Source organism: Ahaetulla prasina, chromosome 1, assembly GCF_028640845.1.
Source record: "Ahaetulla prasina isolate Xishuangbanna chromosome 1, ASM2864084v1, whole genome shotgun sequence".
NCBI classification, from domain to species: domain Eukaryota; kingdom Metazoa; phylum Chordata; class Lepidosauria; order Squamata; family Colubridae; genus Ahaetulla; species Ahaetulla prasina.
Window position 1 is genome coordinate 339,163,278 of NC_080539.1, and position 25,989 is coordinate 339,189,266.

Here is a 25,989-nt window from a genome sequence, read left to right on the forward strand (position 1 = left end):
TTTGGAAATCCGCCCTTATCGACAAACGAGCCCCTAAAATGAAGAATGACGCAAGACCCACACTCATGAGTGCCACACAGCATGTCACCACCACACATCCACACGGAAAGCAAACTCAAACCCACACAACCACGGACCAGAAACCAGACCGCAGCTGCATCATTAGCCATTTCAAACCCCTCCAGTCCATACATGCAGCAGACTGACACCCACCATGAAGATGTAGCACGACCACGAACGCGAAGCCAAACAATAGCAATGCAGCTCACCAACTCAAATCCCCCTGCATCTCAGACCAACTTGAGCACAACCAAGCCCCCCCAAACAGAACACACCCCCATCCAATCAGAGGACAGCCAACCCCACCATCCAATCAGAGCACAACCAAACCCCCACCCAATCAGAACACACCTCCACCCAATCAGAACACAGCCAAGCTCCCAATCAGTTCAAACCCCCACTAGCAGTTAAAAGGAAGAAACAGCTGCGATCACACATTTCTTCTAGAAGCATGAAGCTGTAAACACCTAGCCTGATGATGATGAATGGGATTTTGTCGAAACGTCGCCAAGACACTTCCAATTTTACAGGAGAAAACTCAAATAACCAAAGACCTACATACAAACACCCGCGAAAACCTCAGAAAACATATATATATGCACCTACACACACACACAGTTATGTATCTATGCATGCATACATGTATATATATGCAAATAGTTAGATGAAAAAACAACAATTTGTGTTCTGAAGGAATGGTTTGCCTTCAGAAGTTGTGAGTGCTTCACCACTAGAGATTTCTAAGAAGAGATTGGACAGCCATTTGTCTGGAATGGCATAGGGTCTCCTGCTTGGACAAAGGGTTGAATTAGAAGATCTCCAAGGTCCATTCCAACTATGTTGTTTTGTATTACTGTATTTAATTTCCTTGTTAAATTTGGATGTCAGAATTTTGGCAGTGAGCTAGTATACAAAATTGTCTTAGAAATCAGAAACGGCGTCAGAACAACAGTGTGGACCTGTAGATCTCTCTCTCTTGCCTGAAGTTAGTGTTTATGACTCTACTATCAGAAAAATACTAGATTAAAAACAGGTTCATAGGAAAGTAGCTAGATAGAACCATTCCTTATTAAGAACATTGATGCTTACCTGAAATACCTGGATAATTAGAACTGCAGATAATTAGAACTGCAGAAAAAATAATTGCTACCAACCTGCCTTCCATTGAGGATCTGTATACTGCACGAATCAAGAAGAGGGACGTGAAAATATTTACAGATCCCTCACATCCAGGACATAAACTGTTTCAACTCCTACCCTCAAAATGACGCTATAGTGCACTGCACACCAGAACAACTAGACACAAGAACAGTTTTTTCCCGAAGGCCATCACTCTGCTAAACAAATAATTCCCTCAACACTGTCAAACTATTTACTAACTCTGCACTACTATTAATCTTCTCATAGTTCCCATCACCAATCTCTTTCCACTTATGACTGTATGACTGTAATTTTATTGCTGGCAATCCTTATGATTTATATTGATATATTGTCCATCAATTGTGTTGTAAATGTTGTACCTTGATGAACGTATCTTTTCTTTTATGTACACTGAGAGCATATGCACCAAGACAAATTCCTTGTGTGTCCAGTCACACTTGGCCAATAAAAATTCTATTCTATTCTATTCTATTCTATTCTATTCTATTCTATTCTATTCTATTCTATTCTATTCTATTCTTTCTATAACCCTCTAGACTTCTAAATAAATATTCTATGGACAAATGAGTCAAAAGTGGAAATTTTTGAGGTACTTCGAAATTATTTTGTCTGGTGGAAACTAAACATTGCACTTCACAATAAGAACTTCATACCAGCTATTAATTAGTGTCATGCCTTGGAAAAGCTTCACTGCTTCAGGACCTGGAGCATTTACCATATTTGAAGGAAGCATGAATTCTTGTTTAACGGAAATCTGTTGTATCAGAAAAATGTAGGAGAATATCAAGACTTGCAGCTGACGTGCTTGTAGCTCATGCAGGAGGACAGTGATTCCAAATAGTGGCTGGTCAAAGAACAAATTTAGTGCTTTGGAATGGCCAATCTCTGGATCCAAGCCAGACTTGATATTGTGTGCCAAGTCTTGAAATAAAAAGTTCATGGTAGAATACCCTCAAAATTTGCTGAGTTGAAACAGATTGTCAAGGATAAATTAATTCAAACTTCCTATATAGCAGTGCTATATACTATATCTGTAGGTTACGTTTCTCATGAGTAGATTGCATATTAAATGACTTGGTTATGAAATTGAGCACCAAATTTTGGTGCTGCTGTTTATTTACTCAGATTCCATTTAGTATAATGTAGACCTATACGAAGCTATGATAATATTTAATAGCAAATAGCAAAGATACACAAACATTCAAAGCATTAAAAAAAAGTGATTTTTTAAAAAAGAAAATTATAAGTTGGGAGCTATTTCAGCATAACTTCTGGAACTGAAATCTTCATTCATTCTGAAGAATCCCCTGATAGTTCACTCGGTGTATAGATGAGGAGAAACTTGAATTTGAAAACATGATCTGAAAAACTTCACACATTGACATTTTCACCTTCTTGAATATATACCAGTGCTTAATGAGAAATTCATACCTTAATTACAAATTAGTATTTCTGTTCAAAATTAAACAGCTCATTTACATATATGATTAGCATTTACAATCCCTCAGAGTTGACCCAGAAGTAGCATAAGAACAAAAGGGAAGCATCAAAATCATGAAATATATAAGCAAGAAATCTGGTATCCCAATAGTAGAATAATTTAACACTTTTGCAAGCAAGGTTTAAAAAGCTAAACAACTTTAGATTGTGACCCTGATATATATCCAAGGAGTAGTCATTTTCAAGTGTTTCCGAAATTTCATCATTATATCTCTTTTTGGGAGCTTGATTTAATTGCTTGTGCTTATTTAATTGCTTATGCTTATTAATAGTAGGAACTTAAAATAAGCTTCACCTGGTCTTTCTCCCAGAGGATGTACCTGTCTATTGAGGCTTCCAACCACAATAATGAGACCAACTCTTCAACCAGCTCTAATCTGTTCAAAATGCAGAGTGGGGTTTTATATCTTGTTTTGCCATTTTCTTTTAATTCTTACCTTTATCCCATATATATTGGAAAATCCTACTAGAGTTACTTCACTTTTAGATATTGCAGAAGTCTGATCTTTGCGTATATGGCTTTTTGTATTCTTTGGCTGCTCAGTAAAGTAATTAATCTGGCACTATCATGTCTGTAAATTTCTGCTATAATCAAATTTCTTAAATTATTTAAAGAGGCAAGATTTATTGCTATACTTGGAGTAAAGCTTGACTCTCACTCTGTCAGGTTGAATATGTTTTGGCCTTCCAATTACATTTTAAACAATATGATTTCACAGTCTGTTGCCTAAAATTTATATTCCATCTTAGCTTTTGCTTTTCCCTTTTCTGGGAGAGGGGAACCAACTGATAAAATATTTGATGAAGAGATTGTGGAGAAAACTCTATTCATTAGTATCTCTACAACCTCTAGTTCAGAGTCTGTCCGTTTTTCCTCTCCACGTTAATGATCAAGCACCATTTGTCCATGGTGACTTCCCCATTCACCTATCATGGAAGAGAACTTTTAACTCACTGAGTAGGAGTGTACACTGTGTACAGTATCTTGCAAAAATAATCTCTTTATTTTTCATAAAGATAAGATAATTTTTTCACTCAGTTGTCTTCTTTCAAATTCCTTCTCTGTGTTTCACTTGAGTCAGAGAGATATCGTTCCAAGATGTAAAGTTTGTCTAAAACTTTACTTTAGACAAATATTGTCTAAATGGATAACAACAACTACCAGGCATTATTACCAGACACTGTTCCCCCTTTACCAAAGAATCCGCTTTACTGATGCTATGGAGGTCCACAATATGGACACAATCCTCCACCTTCACCTAGTGCAGGGGTGTCAAACTCGTGTCATCATGGCGACATCACGTGGCATATTGGGACTTTCCTCCCCTTCATTAAACCGGGTAGGGGCAGGGGCAGCACGTGACACATCCGGCCCGCGGGCTGCAAGTTCGACACCCCTGACCTAGTGCTACAGACTGAATTTCCATTTTTGGAGATACTGTCTTTGGAACAGAAGTCCTTTCTTTTGTTATTTTATGTCAATTAGACCTTCTGCCAAGTTACTCACCAGTATGTGTGAATCACAAAGACTACAGGGAAGATGTCTAATTAGAATTTACACCATCTACTTTGTATCAGGTGATTTCACTGTTCCTCCTGATATCTACTCTGTCAGCTTCAGAAACTGAAGTGATTCAGCAAAAACCTTGCCTTATTGCAGACTGTGCTCAAAGAGAAGGATTTCCACCAAAAAATTCTCTCATCTCTAAAATGTTTCAGACAGGCCTCTCCACAGGTGGATAATCCATATGTGTGAATTCATAAATGTCTAATTGAAGAACTTCATGATAAATAGTACTTTCACACATATTATGTGTATGATCATGATCAGTCAGGTTTAGTATATAAATACTCAACTTGATATTCCAGAGTTCACAGTATTTTCTGTGGGATAAAAATACAGATAGTTTGCAGAGCCCAATTTTAGTATTAAATGGTGTTTGCCAAAAACTGGCAAAAAAAGTTACGAGTTGTGGTTATATGACCACAGAACCACACAATCGGTTGTAAAGACAACCTGTTGTCAAGATCCTGCATTGCAGTCACATGAACATGGAAGAAGCAGCATAATCATTTACAATGGCTGGAGAAAGCTTTTGGGTTATAAAGCATCCATTCCATGGCAGTTGTAACTCCAAAGCGGCTGGTCATAAGTTCAGAATTGCCTGTATTGTGTTTGAAAATGCTTGTTTAGTTCTTGCTAAATAAATTCGGCATCTTCATAATACGAAAGCTCAGAAAAATGTTTCTCTTCATAAGTGATCTCTCTTTCTCCCTGCTTTCAGCCACCCATTCATAGGATATTCTCTTTTGTTGGATATGATGTTCTTTTTGAAGAACAGATAAGATAAATGTAGTAATATGTATTTTTGGAGCGGTTCTTTAATCTGGCTATGTTTAATCCACCTTTTTAAGGCTGCCCATCTGAACTCCTGGAGTGTGCAGGATAATGTCTTTTGTGAATAGATTTTTTTTCCCTGTTTAATTTAGCTAATCAAGATTGAATATCTGTCAAGTGCTAGTTTTTCATCCCAGTAATATTTTATGGTGTCAGGGAGCCTCTCCACATTCTTTTTTTTAGAAAAGCAAATTCACAGTGATGCTTATTGTTCAACAGCATGATAGAAAAAGGAAAATCCATGAATTACAACATTTCCTTAAATTGTTTTTTCACTCTTCTCACAATGCATATGAACCAGTTAAGTTCCAATTAAGTTTCTCTAAGCATTTTTAGCTGTGTGACTTCAAAACTCCTTATGTGCACTCATCCAGAACTAAATAGCATGTTCAGTGTGAAAATTCAATGTTCTTGTTATTTCTTTAATTTAAATGTTATTTGAAAAATATTAGAAATAATATGTAAAAGTAAGCAACAGGGAAAGAGCAAAATTGCAGTTGTGTTTAATTAGTTGGCAGCAGAGTTCCGAAGAAAATTCTTACAAATATTAAAAATGCTGAGCTGCTAGATTGTATATTTAGAGTTGGCTGTTAACTGAACTGGGGGGGGGGAGCAAACTGATCTTTTTCCCCATTACTGCAGCTGATGGTGGAGTAGTTCTCTATATTGATTGTACATGCTTAACAAGTTATATATGCTCATAGTTTTGTCATACTGTAAACAGCTATGTCCATTCACCTTAAATTCTGACATACCTGAAATATTTATAAAATGTTTCTCATGCCATAAGATATATCTTAACAAGACTCAGTATTTCATCATTTGGGGGACAAAGAGCAAATCTATATATAAATTTGTTGTAGTGACTATGGAGAGTCTCAATCATCCATGTCAAGGTGCTTTTCAAAAGGCAACTGGACTTCCTTGTTTTTTTCCCCTTGAAAATGTTTTGCTTCTCATCCAAGAATGAACTGAAGAAGCTTCATGGGTGAGAAGTGAAACATTTTCAAAGAAAAACCAAGAAAGGCCAGTTGCCTTTTGAAAAGCACCATTGGGCTAGCTGTAGTGAGTACTGATACTAATGAATGTATTGTGATGCTGCTATTGTTTGGTAATGATCAACCTGACATTCTTTAGCCATGGAAGTCTCCAATTGTCATAATTCCCAGTCAATGTAGACAAGGAAGGGGCTTTCATGAATGGCAGATTGAACAGAACTCTGCTTTTTGAAGAACCGGTAATCGTGGTGATAATAGGAGCCGATGAATGTATTGGCTCCTTAGAATGGACAAGGATCGCCACGTTTGCTCCATACAGAATCTTCCTGTGAATAGTGATTTCCAGCAGATTTGAAGTCCCTGAGAGTAGGAGAAAAATCCATCCTGCTTTGGCACTTTTCAAAGAGACACTATTTCTTCATCTAACTACTTTAGGATACTGCTTATAACAGAATAATAGAGTTGGAAGGGACCTTGTAGGTCATCTAGTCCAATCCCCGGGTCAAGCAGGAGACCCTATATAATTTCTGACAAGTGGCTGTCCAGTCTCTTCTTGAAATCCTCCAGTGATGAAGCAACTTCTGAAGGCAAGCTGTTCCATTGATTGAATTTTCTCACTGTCAGAATTTTTTCCCTTATTTCTAGGTTGAATCTCTCCTTGATCAGTTTCCGTCCATTGTTCCTTGTCTGGCCTTCGGGTGATTTGGAAAATAGGTTGTCCCCTTCCTTTCTGTGACAGCCCCTCAAATAGTGGAACACTGCTATCATTAATATATCATTTATATATAATTACCATTTATAATTTATAATATTTATAATATATATATATATATATATATATATATATATATATATATATATATATATATATATATATATATATATATATTATTCGGTTTTCTCCCGTAAAATTGGAAGTGTCTTGGCGGCTTTGAGAAGTCTCATTCGTCATCTTCAGGCTTCAACCCGTGCTTCTGGAGCAATGTATATATATATATATATATATTTGTTTTCTGAGAAGTCTCATTCGTCATCTTCAGGCTTCAGCTTCGTGCTCCCACATTGCTCCCAGAAGCACGAAGCTGAAGCCTGAAGATGACGAATGAGACTTCGTCGGAATGTCGCCAAGACACTTCCAATTTTACGCGGGAGAAAACCCGAATAACCAAAGACCTACATACGAACACCCGCGAAAACCTCAGAAAACAAATATATATATATTATTATTTTTTTGTTTACATTTATATCCCGCCCTTCTCCGAAGACTCAGGGCGGCTTACAGTGTATAAGGCAATAGTCTCATTCTATTTGTATATTTTTTACAAAGTCAACTTATTGCCCCCCCAACAATCTGGGTCCTCATTTTACCTACCTTATAAAGGATGGAAGGCTGAGTCAACCTTGGGCCGGGCTTGAACCTGCAGTAATTGCAGGCTACTGTGTTCTAATAACAGGCTCTAACAGCCTGAGCTATTCTGGCCCAGTTATAATATATATATATATTATTTATAAATGATATATAACCTATCTCTCTATGCTGTGTCACCTGTAAAGTTATGGAATCTATCAACCAATCCATTACCCTCCACCTAGAAACAAACAATCTACTCTCTAATAAACAATTTGGTTTCAGGAAAAAACTATCATGTAATTTACAACTTCTTCACTGCAAAAACATATGGACTACAAATCTTGATCAAGGCAAAAAAATAGATGCAATTTACATAGACTTCTGTAAAGCTTTTGACTCAGTGGTACATGACAAACTTCTCCTAAAACTAAAATCCTACGGCATCTCTGGACCCCTCCACAATTGGATAACAGCGTTCCTGTCAAACAGGCAACAAGTAGTCAAAATAGTCAGTGCCCTATCAAATCCTGTTCCTCAAGGCAGTGTTCTTGGACCAACACTCTTTATATTATACATTAATGATCTCTGTGACCATATTAAAAGTAATTGTGTTCTCTTCGCTGACGATGTCAAAATATTTAACACTACCAACAATACAGCTACCCTTCAAAAAGACCTTGACTTTGTGTCAGAATGGTCAAAAACTTGGCAACTCCAAATCTCAACCAGCAAATGCTCTGTCTTGCACATTGGAAAAAAGAATCTAAACACTAAATACAAACTTAATGGACATTACCTTACAGATGACCCCCACCGTGTTAAAGACCTTGGAGTTTTCATATCCAATGATCTAAGTGCCAAAGCCCACTGCAACTACATCGCAAAAAAGGCTTTAAGAGTTGTAAACCTAATCTTACGTAGCTTCTTCTCCAGAAACACTACACTGCTAACCAGAGCTTATAAAACATTTGCTAGAAACAATTCTTGAATACAGCTTGCCTGTCTGGAACCCATACCACATTTCAGACATCAATACAATTGAACGTGTCCAGAAATATTTTACAAGAAGAGTTCTCCACTCCTCTGAATACAACAAAATACCCTATGCCACCAGACTTGAAATCTTGAAATTAGAAAACTTAGAACTCCACCGCCTTCAACAAGACCTGTGTTTAACTCATAGAATCATCTATTGAAATGTCCTTCCTGTTGAAGACTACTTCAGCTTCAATCATAACAATACAAGAGCAAACAATAGATTTAAACTCAATGTTAACAGTTTCAATCTTGACTGCAGAAAATATGACTTCTGCAACAGAGTTATTAGTGCATGGAACACACTACCTGACTCTGTGGTCTCTTCTCAAAATCCCCAAATCTTTAACCAAAAACTGTCTACTATTGACCTCACCCCATTCCTAAGAGGTTTATAAGGGGCGTGCATAAGAGCACAAACGTGCCTACCGTTCCTGTCTTATTGTTTCCTTTCATTATATCCAATTAATATAGTTGTTACATACTTATACTCATATATATGCTTATATATTATATAGTTATTGTCATGCTTATGCTTATATATACTGTTGTGACAAAATAAATACATAAAATAAATTATCCCTGGTCCTTCCCTTCACTAGACTAGCCATGCTTATTATTAACTTCCTAGAAGTTAAGAATCTTCTGAAGGACCAGGAGAATCTACTTCTACTGTTGATAAGAGAACTTTTATGTAAGTTTAAAGATTAAAAAAGAAAAACTTTATTTTTTGGAAACAGTAAATTAGGGACTAGAATGTAGATTTTGGAAACTTAAATGACTATGTGGACTCAAAAGAATATTCCCTGTGGAATGTTTAAACATTTGTAAAATAATTTATGAAGATTTTGGAATTAATTGTAAAAATCCTCATGTGCGAAAGCTTTCTTGATTGGAAAATAAACTGATGACAAGAGGGGACTTGAAAGCTTACTAAAGGGAACCAGAAAAAACAAAGATTACAATTAAGGGAGGAGAGACCAATTCATGTAATGGCGCAATACTATTTAACTTTAGAAAAAAATCAAGGCTGTTTAAGAACAATGTAAGATTGTTTTGGAGCAAAAAACAACAGATTTCATTGGATAAAACTGAGTGAGACCGATTTAAATGCAGATTTGGAAAATGCTAGATTCTAAAAGTGCTATGGAAAAAGATGCTGTGGAACTGAAAATGGACTTAAAATGCCAAAGAAAGAATGATGTGGAAACGATGCCAACATGGATGAAAGATGCCAAATCTGGAATCTTAACAATTAAAGGGGTCATACAAATAATAAATCAGAAGTGTGACTTGGAAAGCTAAAAAAGGAATGTATGAAATCAAGGAAACTTTCTCTAAGGAGAGGAAAAAGAAACTACTGAAGGTGTTTCTGAAAGGAGACAAAAGAATGGCAAGAAATTAACTTATGGGACATTATTTGATGGAATTAAAGATCAAGCTTCAAGCTTTTTAAAATAAGCAGCTCTACAGAGTGAGTTATTCAGTTAGGGTTAAAATATATATGTTCTGTTTCTAGTAGTTATTAATGGGATTTATTTTTGACCAGGATTGAATGATGAGGCTTTAAAGATCTGTTTACAAATGAGATATTTCTTTTGCTTTATTTTTTAGAGAAAGTTTGGGAATACAAAATGGATTTACTTGATGAAGGTTAACAGTTGCTTAACAATTGGTATGAGATGTTTGTGCTGATCTGTTGTGTTTGGTTTTCGCCAAACTGTGCATTATGGCCAAACATCTTCACTTGGTCTTGTCTGTCCAAAGGACAGTGTTCCAGAAGTCTTATTCAGATGCAGTTTTGCAATCCTAAATTGTGCTGCCATGTTCTTTTTAGAGAGAAGAGGTTTTCTACTGGCAACCCTTCCTTAACAAACCATACTTGATCAGTCTTTCTCTAATTGTACTGTCATGAACTTTAACATTTAACATGCTATCTGAGGCCTAAAGAGTCTGAGAGATAACTCTTGGATTATTTTTTCTTTGCAATTTCTCTGAGCATTGCACAGTGAATTTGCTGGGACATTTACTCCTGGGAAAATTGACAACTGTTTTGAATGTTTTCCACTTGAGAATAATCTTCTTCACTATAGAATGGAGTTCAAATTGTTTGGAAATGGCCTTATAACTCTTCCCAGATTGATGGGCAGCAACAATTGCTTCTCTAAGACCTATTTACTCTTTGGCATTGTGTGAACATATACCTGAATGCTGGAGACCAGTAAAGTCCTAAAGCTTTGGCTTTTGTAGAGGTAGTTACACTTGCTGATGATCATTGATCAAGGGCACTTGATTAGTAGCACCTGGCTGCTACTTAGCCTCTTCATACCTATGGAAGCATAGATATTAGTTTTTCACATATGGCTTCTCCATTTTGTCTTTCTTTTTGTAATAAATGATGACATGGTGTCATATGTCATGTGCTGTTGTTCATTTGAGGTTGTATTTACCTACTTTTAAGAACTGCCAAGGATCTGGTGATTTTACTTTGTCTTGATACATAAAACCATAGAACTCAAAGGTGAGAAGTTTGACTCCTAATGACCTTTTAGAGAAGTGCAAGGCCACATTGGTACCTGAAAATAGAACCCCAGTTCTTCATTCTGATATCTATTTTGTTGATACAATTTTAAACATTTATATTATTTGAAGAACCTGAGAATCCTGGTGACCACTTACTAAATTAGATGTTGTGAGACAGTGTGTGTATAATCTATTTCTGTGACCTCTTCTCTGCTGGAATTATTTGCAAAATACAAAGTGGTAGATACCTTTTGCTCTAATGGTTTCACAATTAAAAACTGCTACTTAGGACTATCCTGAACATATTTAATACATTTGCCTCAGTGTAATATGTGATTTGTAGCTCTGTCATAAAAAAAAAGTTTTAAGTGATTTTTATATTGTTCATGCATCTTAGGGGGAGTTGTATTTGCTTTAAATTAATTCTAAAACTTATGTACCTAAAATTTATTTTAATATATTTCATTCTCCTCTTTTTCTGGCTTCAAAAATCAATTGGCAACTAGTATTATTATGCTTTTTGGCTTTGAGGATGGTATAGGAATTTTATAAATAAAATAAGGTGGCTTCATGATACATTTAGATATTTCTTGGGAAATCTTTATAAAGGACAGACATCCCTCACTTGCTTATGTTGATGCAAAGGGCTCTTATTAGTTTAATGGATTTAATTTTATTTCTTTTACCTGTCATTTCCATTTGTTCAGTATTAGCACTGAATAGCCGTTTTTAAAAAATAATTGATTATGTATCAAGGGAGACATATTGGAAAAAAGGCAAGCCTTCCTGAATTTATGAAACCTGTTTTGGGATCCTAGTTCAATTATGGGTTATTTTCTTTTATTTATTTAAGCTAAACATGCTTTAGAATATCTTATTTATTAGAACATCAAATTATTGCTTCTGAATCACCTCAGAACGGGACACTATTTGAGAAGGATTCAGTAGAATGCAAAGTAAATTGTAAATAATATTTCCCATGACTTGAAAATTATATTTCTGTTGATAGAGTCCAAAATTGCAATTGCCTTTTTTTTTTCAATCATGTTACACTGATGACTAATACCAAGTTTGTAATTGGATTTTCACAAGTACTTTTGATGGAACATGATGAAACAGGCTAGTCCAGAATGGCAAAGAAGTGAGACAAAACTATGAAGTCTGTCCTTATGTATTCAACCTACATTCTAAATACATATTGAAGAAAGTCTGGATTGGAGGATGCACATGGTTTTTAAATTGGAGGAAGATGTATCAATAACCTGAGATATTCTGATGACATTTCTCTAATGCAAGTGATCTACAAGCTCTAGTAAGAAAAATCAAGGAGAACTGTGGGTCTACGATTAAGACCAAAATAATGACAATTTTAACAACCAGGTTTTAGGACTGTCAATGAAGATACTGAAGAGGTAGATAGCTTATGCATCTTAGGGGGAGTTGTATTTGCTTTAAATTAATTCTAAAACTTATGTACCTAAAATTTATTTTAATATATTTCATTCTCCTCTTTTTCTGGCTTCAAAAATCAATTGGCAACTAGTATTATTATGCTTTTTGGCTTTGAGGATGGTATAGGAATTTTATAAATAAAATAAGGTGGCTTCATGATACATTTAGATATTTCTTGGGAAATCTTTATAAAGGACAGACATCCCTCACTTGCTTATGTTGATGCAAAGGGCTCTTATTAGTTTAATGGATTTAATTTTATTTCTTTTACCTGTCATTTCATTTGTTCAGTATTAGCACTGAATAGCCGTTTTTAAAAAATAATTGATTATGTATCAAGGGAGACATATTGGAAAAAAGGCAAGCCTTCCTGAATTTATGAAACCTGTTTTGGGATCCTAGTTCAATTATGGGTTATTTTCTTTTATTTATTTAAGCTAAACATGCTTTAGAATATCTTATTTATTAGAACATCAAATTATTGCTTCTGAATCACCTCAGAACGGGACACTATTTGAGAAGGATTCAGTAGAATGCAAAGTAAATTGTAAATAATATTTCCCATGACTTGAAAATTATATTTCTGTTGATAGAGTCCAAAATTGCAATTGCCTTTTTTTTTTCAATCATGTTACACTGATGACTAATACCAAGTTTGTAATTGGATTTTCACAAGTACTTTTGATGGAACATGATGAAACAGGCTAGTCCAGAATGGCAAAGAAGTGAGACAAAACTATGAAGTCTGTCCTTATGTATTCAACCTACATTCTAAATACATATTGAAGAAAGTCTGGATTGGAGGATGCACATGGTTTTTAAATTGGAGGAAGATGTATCAATAACCTGAGATATTCTGATGACATTTCTCTAATGCAAGTGATCTACAAGCTCTAGTAAGAAAAATCAAGGAGAACTGTGGGTCTACGATTAAGACCAAAATAATGACAATTTTAACAACCAGGTTTTAGGACTGTCAATGAAGATACTGAAGAGGTAGATAGCTTATGCTTTTTTTAGGGTTGACTTAACAGTAAAGGATCCAAGAATCAATAAATATGCCTCAGATTAAGACTTGGTAGACTAATATTGAAGGCCTTAGAAAATATGACTGGAATGTGTATATCCATATGCATCAAAATTGTGCTGGCAGTGATTTTCCCTTTGACAATAGTTGGGCTTTAAAGAATTGGATAGAAAGAGTGTTGACAGTTTTCAGTGTTGCTGTTGGAGAAGGCTTTTTGAGAATATAAATAGTCAAGTAAAAAACAAAAACAATTGAAATACAGAACAAATCAATCTAGAGTTCTCACTTGAACTACAAATCATCAGACTCAAATGATCATATTTTGGACTCATGAAAATCCAGTTCTTTTGAGAAATCTATAAAACTAGGGAGGGTAATAAGTAGGAAGAAAAAAGGACAGCTAGCAACAGGATGGATGGACGGACTCAATATAGTGGTGATGTGTGTACTGTTGGGAGACTTGAAATATGAGACTGGGGACAGAAGTTCCTGGAGAAGGTCCATCTCTGCTAAGAGATCACACTGATTTGATGGTACAGAATTAAATTATCAACAACATCTTCAAAGGAATACAATTCATAAGGGAAGAAGAAAACAACATGCTGCCCTACTCACAAGAGAATCTGTGTAAGAACACAGACGCGCACAAACAGATTGCAGTAATCCCTGGATATCACAAAAAGGAATCAGATGATTTATACAACATCTTTCAACAAAATGGATACCCATACAACTTTATCAAAAAGTGGTTGATCACTCAACCTACTATAGTACAACCGACACAAGCTGAGAAAAGGATAACACTGCCATACATTCAAACCATCTCAGAAACCACCAACAGTTACAACAACATGGTATCACTGTAGCACACAAACCAACTAAAGCTCTCCAAACCATCCTAAGTATGAAAATATGACTTCTGCAACAGAATCATCAGTGCTTGGAATACTTTACCTGACTCTGTGGTCTCTTCCCATAATCCTAATAGCTTTAACCAAAAACTTTCTACTATTGACCTCACCCCATTCCTAAGAGGACCATAAGGGGCGTGCATAAGCGCACAAACGTGCCTACCGTTCCTGTCCTATTGTTTTTCTTTTCTTCTTCCTATATATGTTTATATGTGTATATACTATATAATCTTTTTGTATGATGTGACAAAATAAATAAATAAAAAATAAATAAATAAATAAGTAAACCAAGGATGTAGCAGCCCCAGAAGAAAAAACTGGAATCATCTACAACATACAGTGTAAGAATTGTAATATCCACTATATAGGACAAACAGGCGGAAGACTAGCAGAATGCATCCATAAATACCAATTAGCAGTTAGAAGACATGATGAAAACTTCTTTCACAACACATGGACAGACTTAATTATAGTTTCAACTAGGAACTAGGAACATCCTAGACAAAACCAAATTCAAAAACGCTAGAGAATTCCTGGAAGCGTGGCACTCAGACAAATCAGCAATCAACAGGCACAGGAAATAAACAACTACATACTATTCAAAAGAAAGGAAACAAAAAGACCAAAACACCTTACTAGCTATCATTAATCAGAGAAGCAGAGATTAACCACAAGATTAATACAAGACCAACAATCAAGAAATGAACAATGCCCCAATTAAGGAAGTACTAACTTGCAAGCTAACAGTAGACAGCAGCCTAAACAAGAAACTACTATCAACACTGATAGGGCAAGTCATTAATATATAAATATATAGCAAACCTCACTCTCTTCCAGCCCTGAGATACCTAGTTTGGTAATGAAACGTCTGCAAAAAAACAACTAAGCTGAGTGAGCACCAAGGTTCTCACACAATTAGTTTCACAAATACTGTTGCCAAGCTAGATATTCCTCTTACATCTCAGCACTTTCTTTGATTTTACTTTCTATTTTTTAAGTGAAGAACTTTGTATTTATTTTTGATCAATTTCATTCTGTTATTTTTAGCCCTTTCCTCTAATTTACCAAGTAATCATAGAGAAAATCTATGTTCTTTTTAAGAGATCACACTGACATAATGACTCATAATAAATATAAAAATAAATATGAATCTTGTACCATCTAAAGACTGATAAATACTTCTTTACTTTTTACCCACTGGGCCAGATTTATAATTGGCTTTTTGACCAGGGAAACCTCAAAATGGGCAGTCCCATTTTTGGAGATCAACCATTTTTTATAAATAATTATACTAAAATTTATGGCCTGACTGAGAGCTGCTTTTGAGGAACAGGCTAGACAAGGAATAACTTAACATAAGATTGAACAACAGTGACAAGGTAAGCCCAAAGTATAATTGTGGAGTTCAAATGGATTGAGGAAATATATACATACATACATACAACAAACAAATAAATAAATAGTTAAGTGACACACAACTTCTAGTCCAGGATGCGAGATGGAATGAGATGGCGTAGATCGACCAGTTTAAAGGAGCCTATCTAATAAACTATGGGATGATTGAATTGGATGGGACACTGCAAAATCTTTAGAAACATTCCTTCAGTGCTTCAAGAACTGGATGGGAAAGATAGTCTTTGATTTTCCCCTCCATTTCCCTCCATCTGCTTATGAGACATCAGTAGAGGTCTAATACATGCAGCAAAGCGCCAGCAGAATCTTGGTGGTAGAAAAGCAGTGCCAACACATGCATGACCTTTGTTATGTATTGTGGGACTTTGGGACATTTTGTAGTATTGGTAACTTTTCCTGCTGTGAAATCCTGCACATAGGCATTGTGAGGGCATTTGGCCATCATCTGGCCTAGGTGCCCTAAGCTTGGCTCTATGGTGAAGGAACATGGCCTCTATTCCAGGGGTTTGGAGGGAGGAACATCTGACAGATAAAGAATACCGAAACTCACCATGTACAAAATCAACACTTATGCATAGAAAGGTAAAGAGATTCACTGTAGAAACAGAGACCCTTTGAATTGGCTATCTGAGGGGTGGGTGGGGGGATGGAAGCACCAGGCTTCTGCAGGAATGTGGGAAGGGGTGTTTTGAAAAGGAAGTGTATGAGAACACATTCTCATAAGATCACCAGCAAATACCAGATGTACTGTACATGGCAGTCAGTGGAATTCTTTTGTAATAATTTAATTAACTTTGCTATTCATTCAACTTTCATTCTGGGAAGTCTTGTTTCTTCAGTTTCTTATCTAACTACCCCTGAGAAGTCTGATACCTCTTTTTTTTAAAAACAAGTTCTTATCCTTTCTTGAGTTTTCTTTCTGATTAGCTTCTCTTGCCATAGGAGGCTATTTATGATTGTTATTTATAATTAAGGTTTCTAGCTTTCTGATTAATAATCAGAACAGGGCTCATAAAGTTCATGGCCTTGGTTGTCTATAAACGAATGCTTAGAATATGGGGAATAAACAAGGTGAATTTGTTTTTTTAAGAAAGAAAATATTAATCCTCCATTTAATACATAAAAAATTATAAGTCGTACAAGGCAGTCTTAGTGTGTTTATATTTTCATATCCTTATAGATATATACATTATTTATATCTGCTCACAAGTCTAAGAAAGTGAACCTGGAAACACTGTAGAGTGTCTGGATTAAAATAAATATAGGAACAAATAAAAATACAAGTAATCCACACTGACTTTGCAATGACATGGAACAAGTAGTACTTTACACTGGTCCTCAGAGTTCTGGCCATCTGATCATCCCCAATGTCATGTGATTGCTGGTGGTTCCCTTGGCAACCAGGAGTGCCAGAATTGCCTTTGCTAAATGACACAATCATGTGATGTCACACTTTACGACTGCATCACTTATCAATGATAATTTTTATTGTTATTGCTTATGTCATTTTAATTGTGAGCTTCCCAAAGTTACATTTGTGAAATAGGCAGTTACACAATGTGATAAATGAATAAAAAATAAGGAAGATTTGGTAGAAAAGTACCAGACATTTTAGGGAAAAGTGATCATGTACTACTGACTTTCTTGATTCTAAAAGTAAAGTATAATAAAAAATGTATCTTGGATTTAAAAACAAATAATAATAAGTAGGTAGAAAATCTCATGAGCCTCAGTTTTCAGATTCTTGAACTTCCTTCCTAGATTTTTAAATAGATGATTTTGCAAAAAGTAATTGTCCCTATGAGCTTGAGCAAGAGGGGATATTAACTAATAGATACTATAAATCTTGGAAATTCCATTGCAGTCCTGATCCTTGCATATGGCAAATTACATTGAGATGACCGATTCTGTTCTGCACATATTTATTTCATTTTCTCATGGTGGTGAATCACCATCTACCAGAACTCCTTGTGTCCTTGTGCTTACAATGCAACCCTAGGCACTGAAACAGACTTTGTCTTCAAGGAAAGTTACAAAAGCTCTTTATTGAATAATATAGGTATGGAAATAGAGAATTAAAATAAATAGTTGAGCATAGAGGTGAGCTGCTACCAACACAGCAACTCCTAGTGGAGAAATATGAAGTGCAGATTTTAAGATAAGTTTCTTAAGCAATAAGAAACAACAAAACAGATGTTTTATGAAATTATGATGTAGCAAAAGCTGTATGAGAGATTGCTGTTCTATAGCTTTATTTTCTAAGAGCACTTCCATATTTTTCACTGTTCATAGCTAAAGTCTTTCTTTTCAGATGCTTCAGTTGCAGATTTTATAACATCAGTTGGATGAGCTCTTTCATGGAAATTATTTCTGTAATCAATAGATTTCTTATCCAGTTCCTGAATATGATAAATCATTTCTCTAATACTAAGATATGCTGACTCCAAACATAGTATTTTCTTTTTAAATCAAAGTTATTCTTTCCTTTTTTTGAAATGTAACTTTGCTTTAAATTTAAGATTTGCTCACTTTTTATGGTTGCCTGAAATTAGAGAATAATTATATAACTAATGACAATTGTATTCATTGTGGAAAAACTGAAAGTATTTAGTTATTTATAAAATTTATTGGCTACCCATTTTACCAAGGGTAACTGTCTTCTAGAAAAATGTACCTTTGAACTACAAAAAATAATTTATTATTGTAAATAACCAATAAAGTTACTAAGATTAGGGTGTAGCTGTTTATTTTGCAGGCCTTCTTATTTTGCACTTATTTTTTCAAATTAAAAGGGGTGGTGGAAATGTTTATGTTTGACTAGATATATTTGTGACTGTAGGTAGATTTAAGTTTGAGATTAAAAACTCATTAAACAGTCTTATGGTAAAATATATCTGCGGTTGAAAGCAATAGTAATTAATTACATATAATCAAATGCCATTGTTTAAAAGCATATATTTGATCCTACCTCTTTCTCTGTTTTTTCTATGCTTGCATTCAAATCAATTCAGATAATTATAATTATAATTAAAAATTTGCATGGTAGTACATTCATCTTATAAATATTTCTGGTTTTGTTTTTTTTCTGTGCTTATGTGGGGAAAAAATACCACTAGTTTGGAAGAGTAGAAATTGAAATGTAACATCACAAATACTGAAAGCCAAATAAAAATGAAAACAGGATAAGATTGGAAAATAAGTTTTAAAAGATCTCTACTGGATAAGCAATATGGAGAAGAAATTTTAGAGGAATAAAAGAGACACTTAAAATTTGTGGCAAGAATGACACGAGGACAGTCTGATTATGTATTCACCGGATATTTTTTAATTCTGTACGATTCTGTATACATCTATATTTTGGATGTGAGCTTAAAGATGTTTGTCTGTATCTTTAGGTCCACATTTGATGACATCAACCTGGAGTAGCCTGAGTATTCATTTTTCTTTGACGTTTTCCTCTAATCAAATTTAGATGTTCTTATCCTTTTCATCTTTCATACAGGTAAGCTATTTTATTCTGGGAAAGAAATATTATTAACATTTAAGAACAGAAGTGATGTTATGAGGGCCAGCATATTGTATGGTTAAGACTTGGACTCTAAGGAGGGAGATCTGTGTTCTAGTCCTCCGTGGAGATAAGCTTTGTCACCTTGGGCAGTCAGTCAGAAAGAGAGGGCCAAGGAATGATAGATCAGATTAAAAAAACAAGATTAACTGATGATGAATTTGGTTCAGCTTCTACAAAGAGTTGCAATGGAAAAGCCAGCTTCCTCAGGTAGCAGTGGAAGTATGGCAGAGGTGAACTCTGCTGGCAGTATGTCCAGCTTAAAAGGTCAGGAGAGTAGTGCAGCTTGCCTTCATTAACCTGTTGATTTAGAAGACCAAATTGGGAGATTGGATCCCAGCTCCAAAACTGGAGAGGCCAGTGAGACAGAAAGCAGCAGAGTCAGAGACTTGGGACTCTGATAAGGAGATTAACTTGCAGAAACCAGTGAAAGGGAAAGAGGATAAATACCAGTCTTATCAGGTATTTTGTAGCTGGTGTGGGGTTTCACATAGGAAGTAAGGCAATATCGCATGTCCAGTGCACAAATTGGAAAGTACTAAGGAAGTCTCCTACTCCACAGTGAGAAAATTGTGGCAGGGAGGCACAGCTGTCTGGTAGATACTGAAGGTGTACAGATAACGGGGAGTTCCTAGGACTTACTGAAGGGTAAAGGCTAATGGGACTAATTACAAGTGAGGCAGAAGGTGAAATGAGTTAGAGTTGATGTTTTACATTCCAATCTAAACCCATAGAAATATCCTGTAATGATGTTGATGAGATAAGTAGATGGCCAGTACAGGTAAGATAAGAAAGGGACGTGTATATTTTGATATTTAGGAATGATTTGATTGGGGTTCAATTGGACAGATGTAGATGTAGCAGGAGGTGCTAGGGATTGTTATAAGGTTTTTGGAGTGATAAGGCAGTCCATAGAAAAAAGGTGGTTTTTTTTCCCTCCTAGTGCAGTAGAGAAATTAATATTCTGTTATTCTGCTCTGTTATTCTGTTAAAAATAAAGGTATGCTTTAGAAATAGAATTGTGGGCCTTTTAAAACTTATTCTTCAGACTTATCTGTTACTTTTGGGCTTCTTATTTTTAAGATTTTTAAAGTTTCCATTTCATTTCTAAAAGTATATTTTTCTATCTAATTATATTGTAATCTATATTTCTCAATCATTTTATTTTCACTTATCCAACTTTTATTATTATTTTCCTCTAAAATTCTACACCTTGTTTTATATACTTCCTGTTGTATTTTTTGTAATCATTTAATTATTATTAAATAATTGAAATGAACCTTCACATTGTGCATAACTTAATTTACTGTACTAATTTACACCCAAGTTACAAATTTAAAAAAATAATATTCTCCCCATAGCTTAATCATTATTTCTACGCAGTCTGGAAATTATATTTTTTAAATAAACTCAGCAAAAAGTCCATTAGGAATTGCCAATATCAAATAAATAATTTCTCCTTGGTCAAATAGTCTAACTTTATATTCCTTCTTTTTGCCCGGCACAATCTTGATCTTTAAATCATTCCTATGGCATGACAAGAGTTGATTATTTATCACTGTGTAGAAGAATAGGAAGAGCGATGTATGTCATCAGTTTAGAATTCTTATATGGCCAAAAATGATCTAAGTCCAACAACTCCTGAATTCCGTTGACATTTATCTGGTGCCAGTTTAGTGTTGAACTTCAGTTGACTAGATTCTTGGATATAGGTTTGAAAACAATCTCCTATGCTGCAGTCTAACAGATGGTCTTGATTTTTTGCGCCTATCACTTTGGCATTTAAAAGGAGTCTTCAAAACTTTCACCAACCTTTGTAAATCTCATAAAGAGGCATGACCTAGAATTTCTTGTTGCAGCTTTTCTATGTCCATATATTTTTCTTGATTTGTCTTTTGTATTTCCATTATGGTAATCTCAATTCTGTTGTCTTCCATGCCTTCAAAATTCTTAAAATGTCTATGTCAGGTAAAAGTTTTTTCATCTTCTTTTAAAAGTCTATCCATTGAAATCTGTATTCTTTCTGATATACTAATATTTCAATCCATGTTTCAAAATACTTTTTTTTAGATAAAAAAATGATAATTAGCTTAGGCATGTTAATTCTTTTTTCTGCCTTGTCCTTTAGTTCCCTCTAGTGTCCATTTGCAATCTTCATCAAATCTTGGTTCCTAGCATGGTTCCTTTCAGTCATTTCCCACGAGGGTATATTATTTAATTAAAATATAAACTCATGGAAAAGGACTGAAAGGAAATAATTAATTATTTAAATAATTATTTAATTATAAATATATGTTTTTCAAATAAACATATTTATAATTTAATAATAATGCCCATGATGGGATTCAAATCCCAAATCATAGGAAAAAACAATCCAACCTATCAAAAACAGCACTACAAAAAACAGATTAGAAACACAAGTTAAAATAGGGAAGAAAATGGTAAGTGAACACCTGTCTACCCTAGACAAGTTCAAATCACCAGGACCGGATGGATTACACCCCAAGGTTCTGAAGGAACTGGCAGACGTGATCTCAGAACCACTGAACTATATCTTTCAAAGATCCTGGAGCACAGGGGAGCTGCCAGAGGACTGGAAAAGAGCTGATGTAGTTCCTATCTTCAAAAAAGGAAAAAAAACAGATCCAGGAAACTACAGACCTATCAGTCTGACCTCAATACCGGGGAAGATTCTGGAAAAGATAATCAAGCAACGAATCACCGAACACCTAGAAGCAAACAAAGTAATAACCAAAAGCCAACATGGGTTTGTCAAAAACAGATCATGCCAGACTAATCTTATCGCATTCTTTGACAAAATGACAAAATTAGTAGACCAGAGGAATGCTGTCGATATAATTTACTTGGACTTCAGTAAAGCATTTGATAAAGTAGACCATAACCTACTACTAGATAAAGTAGAAAATGTGGGTTAGACAGCACCACCACCAGATGGATTCGTAACTGGCTGACCAACCGCACTCAACGTGTAGTCCTCAACGGAACTACATCCACATGGAGGGAAGTATGCAGTGGAGTACCCCAAGGCTCTGTTTTAGGCCCAGTACTCTTCAACATCTTCATCAATGACTTGGACGAGGGATAGATGGGGAACTCATCAAATTTGCAGATGACACCAAGCTGGCAGGAATAGCCAACACTCCAGAAGATAGGCTCAAGTTACAGAAAGATCTTGACAGACTTGAACATTGGGCGCTATCTAACAAAATGAAATTCAACAGTGAAAAAGTAAGGTTCTACATTTAGGCCAAAAACAAAATGCACCAGTACCGTATATGTGGTACCTTGCTCAATAGTAGTACCTGTGAGAGGGATCTTGGAGTCCTAGTGGATAACCATTTAGATATGAGCCAGCAGTGCAGCAGCTGTTAAAAAGCCAACACAGTTCTGGGCTGCATAAACAGAGGGACAGAATCAAGATCATGTGAAGTGTTAATACCACTTTATAATGCCTTGGTAAGGCCACACTTGGAATATTGCATCCAGTTTTGGTCGCCACGATGTAAAAAAGATGTTGAAACTCTAGAAAGAGTGCAGAGAAGAGCAACAAAGATGATTAGGGGACTGGAGGCTAAAACATATGAAGAACGGTTGCAGGAACTGGGTATGTCTAGTTTAACAAAAAGAAGGACTAGGGGAGACATGATAGCTGTGTTCCAATATCTCAGGGGCTGCCACAAAGAAGAGGGAGTCGGGCTGTTCTCCAAAGCACCTGAGGGTAGAACAAGAAGCAATGGGTGGAAACTGATCAAAGAAGCAACTTAGAACTAAGGAGAAATTTCCTGACAGTTAGAACAATTAATAAGTGGAACGACTTGCCTTCAGAAGTTGTGAATGCTCCAACACTGGAAATTTTTAAGAAAATGTTGGATAACCATCTGACTGAGATGGTGTAGGGTTTCCTGCCTGGGCAGGGGGTTGGACTAGAAGGCCTCCAAGGTCCCTTCCAACTCTGTTGTTATGTTATGTTATGTTATGTTAAATAATTTAACAACTGATTCTCTGCCCTAATGATTTCTTCCAATAACCAGTTCACCAAACTGCTCAGAAAGTTAACAACCAGTTCGCCCAAAGTGGTGCGAACTGGCTGAATCCCACCACTGATAATGCCCCATATCTCAATCCATTTAATTTTTTTAAAATTAAACTTCTTTTATAAAAAGCTTTTTGCCAATTCTTTCACATTTCTGAAGAATGTAAAACTCACCAGGCGTCAAATTAAACTCACTGTTTTGAAGGTCTCTAATATTTCTAAAGTGGTGGAATTGAATATTTTAAAATGTGATTAGAAAGTGAATTCAGCTGACTTTGTGTCCTTACTAAAGGCTCTGCTGCTACTGAGAGCAAATATATTATCTTCCTCCATTTCTGGGGCTTGAACCTGCATGAAACCACTGGAGGAGCTGCCATTCGTAGCACTCACTGGCAGTCTTCTTCCCCAGAGAGATTCAGAGGACTGGTCTACTTGCTGGTCTTTCTTTATTTACAGCTCTTTTGCCAAGATATTTTAGTCAGCCCCTACTCACACTGCAAGCTACTCATTACTGTATTTTTTATTATAATCTCTTTTATTAAATTTTCATTCTTTCTAAAGGTCTGTCAATTCCAGACCTGTACTGACCTTTCTCCTGGCTGTTTGCCATCTCTCTTGAACATTCATGGCTGGCATCATTGTAGATCTTGATTGCCTCTAGTACTGCTGTAGCCTTAACTTCATTTTCTATCTGCACTGACCTTCTCTGACATAAGCTGCTATTATGCTAGGACCACTTGGCTCTAGTGCTGGCTCTCATGACCTTGTCCCTGGCTTTCTGGTACTAATGGTCTGGCACTAGCTCTTTTTGATTGATACTCTCCGACATTTGATACTTCTAGCCTGCTCTGGTATAAACCTCTCTGATCACTGGTTTATCCTGTTACTCTGATTCAATCCTCTCTAGCATGCCTTCTCTTCTTTGACTTTTTCTGGAAATTTGTGTGTCTAATATGCTCCAATTTGACTCTCTCTGTCACCTGGTGTTGTTGTTATTGTTGCTCTGTGCTGCTTCCAACCTCATCTACAGCTTCTGCCTGGCTTGGAATAAGTGAAAATGCTGGGGGCTGAAAAGCTAACTTTTTCTGGCCTCAACCCCTCCCAGAGTTCAGCCTAGTACTCCAGTGCTTTCCAGTTCCTTGTGACTGGAAAAACCCCTTTCCAAGGGACTTGCCCTCTCAGACTTTCCCTGGCACCACTTCCTTTTTTTTTTTTTAGTTCTCTTTAACACTTGAGCTTCTTTATCTCTCTCTCTCCTTTGTGGTGCTGCACTGCAGAGCCAAGCTTTCCTGTGCCTGCTCCAACTACATCATTGTTTAAATGATGATCAGAATGGTAATGGTGCAGTCCTTTTAAACCATTGGACCAAAGTAAAGCTATCCTGGTGTCCTCTCACAGAGAGATGGTTGTAGGAAAAAGAACATATTACTTCAAAGCCAGCTGTTCATCCCTCGGCATAGGGACCGGAATTCTTAGGTACCCAGGGTTCTGGCTGCTGCTAGTAAACACCAGATCTTTATGAAATAAGACCATACCCATATATGATGGAAAGATGTGGTGTAACTGAGATCTTGATGGGCTGCTAGGGGAACATTTGCTCTCCTAGGTTTCAGGTCTTGCTCAGTTATAATGCAAGATCAAAGAGGTGGTGCAACCATGGTTGTGCCTATGCCTTTTGCAGTGATTGGAATTCAATTTCTCCAACACTGGAAATTTTAAGAAAATGTTGTATAACCATCTGACTGAGATGGTGTAGGGTTTCCTGCCTGGGCAGGGGGTTGGACTAGAAGGCCTCCAAGGTCCCTTCCAACTCTGTTGTTATGTTATGTTATGTTATGTTAAATAATTTAACAACTGATTCTCTGCCCTAATGATTTCTTCCAATAACCAGTTCACCAAACTGCTCAGAAAGTTAACAACCAGTTCGCCCAAAGTGGTGCGAACTGGCTGAATCCCACCACTGATAATGCCCCATATCTCAATCCATTTAATTTTTTTAAAATTAAACTTCTTTTATAAAAAGCTTTTTGCCAATTCTTTCACATTTCTGAAGAATGTAAAACTCACCAGGCGTCAAATTAAACTCACTGTTTTGAAGGTCTCTAATATTTCTAAAGTGGTGGAATTGAATATTTTAAAATGTGATTAGAAAGTGAATTCAGCTGACTTTGTGTCCTTACTAAAGGCTCTGCTGCTACTGAGAGCAAATATATTATCTTCCTCCATTTCTGGGGCTTGAACCTGCATGAAACCACTGGAGGAGCTGCCATTCGTAGCACTCACTGGCAGTCTTCTTCCCCAGAGAGATTCAGAGGACTGGTCTACTTGCTGGTCTTTCTTTATTTACAGCTCTTTTGCCAAGATATTTTAGTCAGCCCCTACTCACACTGCAAGCTACTCATTACTGTATTTTTTATTATAATCTCTTTTATTAAATTTTCATTCTTTCTAAAGGTCTGTCAATTCCAGACCTGTACTGACCTTTCTCCTGGCTGTTTGCCATCTCTCTTGAACATTCATGGCTGGCATCATTGTAGATCT

At 35.9% G+C, this 25,989-nt stretch overlaps 1 protein-coding gene across 11 annotated transcripts in view; it reads left to right on the forward strand.

The window, feature by feature from the left end:
• The window catches only part of TRAF3 (TNF receptor associated factor 3), an 89,371-nt gene that overhangs the window by 22,500 nt on the left and 40,882 nt on the right, over nt 1-25,989 (forward strand). For all 11 annotated transcript variants that reach the window (XM_058162763.1, XM_058162768.1, XM_058162757.1 and 8 more), the window contains one exon: nt 19,225-19,331. The gene's annotated coding sequence lies outside the window, so the exon portion shown is untranslated. The remainder of the gene's footprint in view (nt 1-19,224; nt 19,332-25,989) is intronic.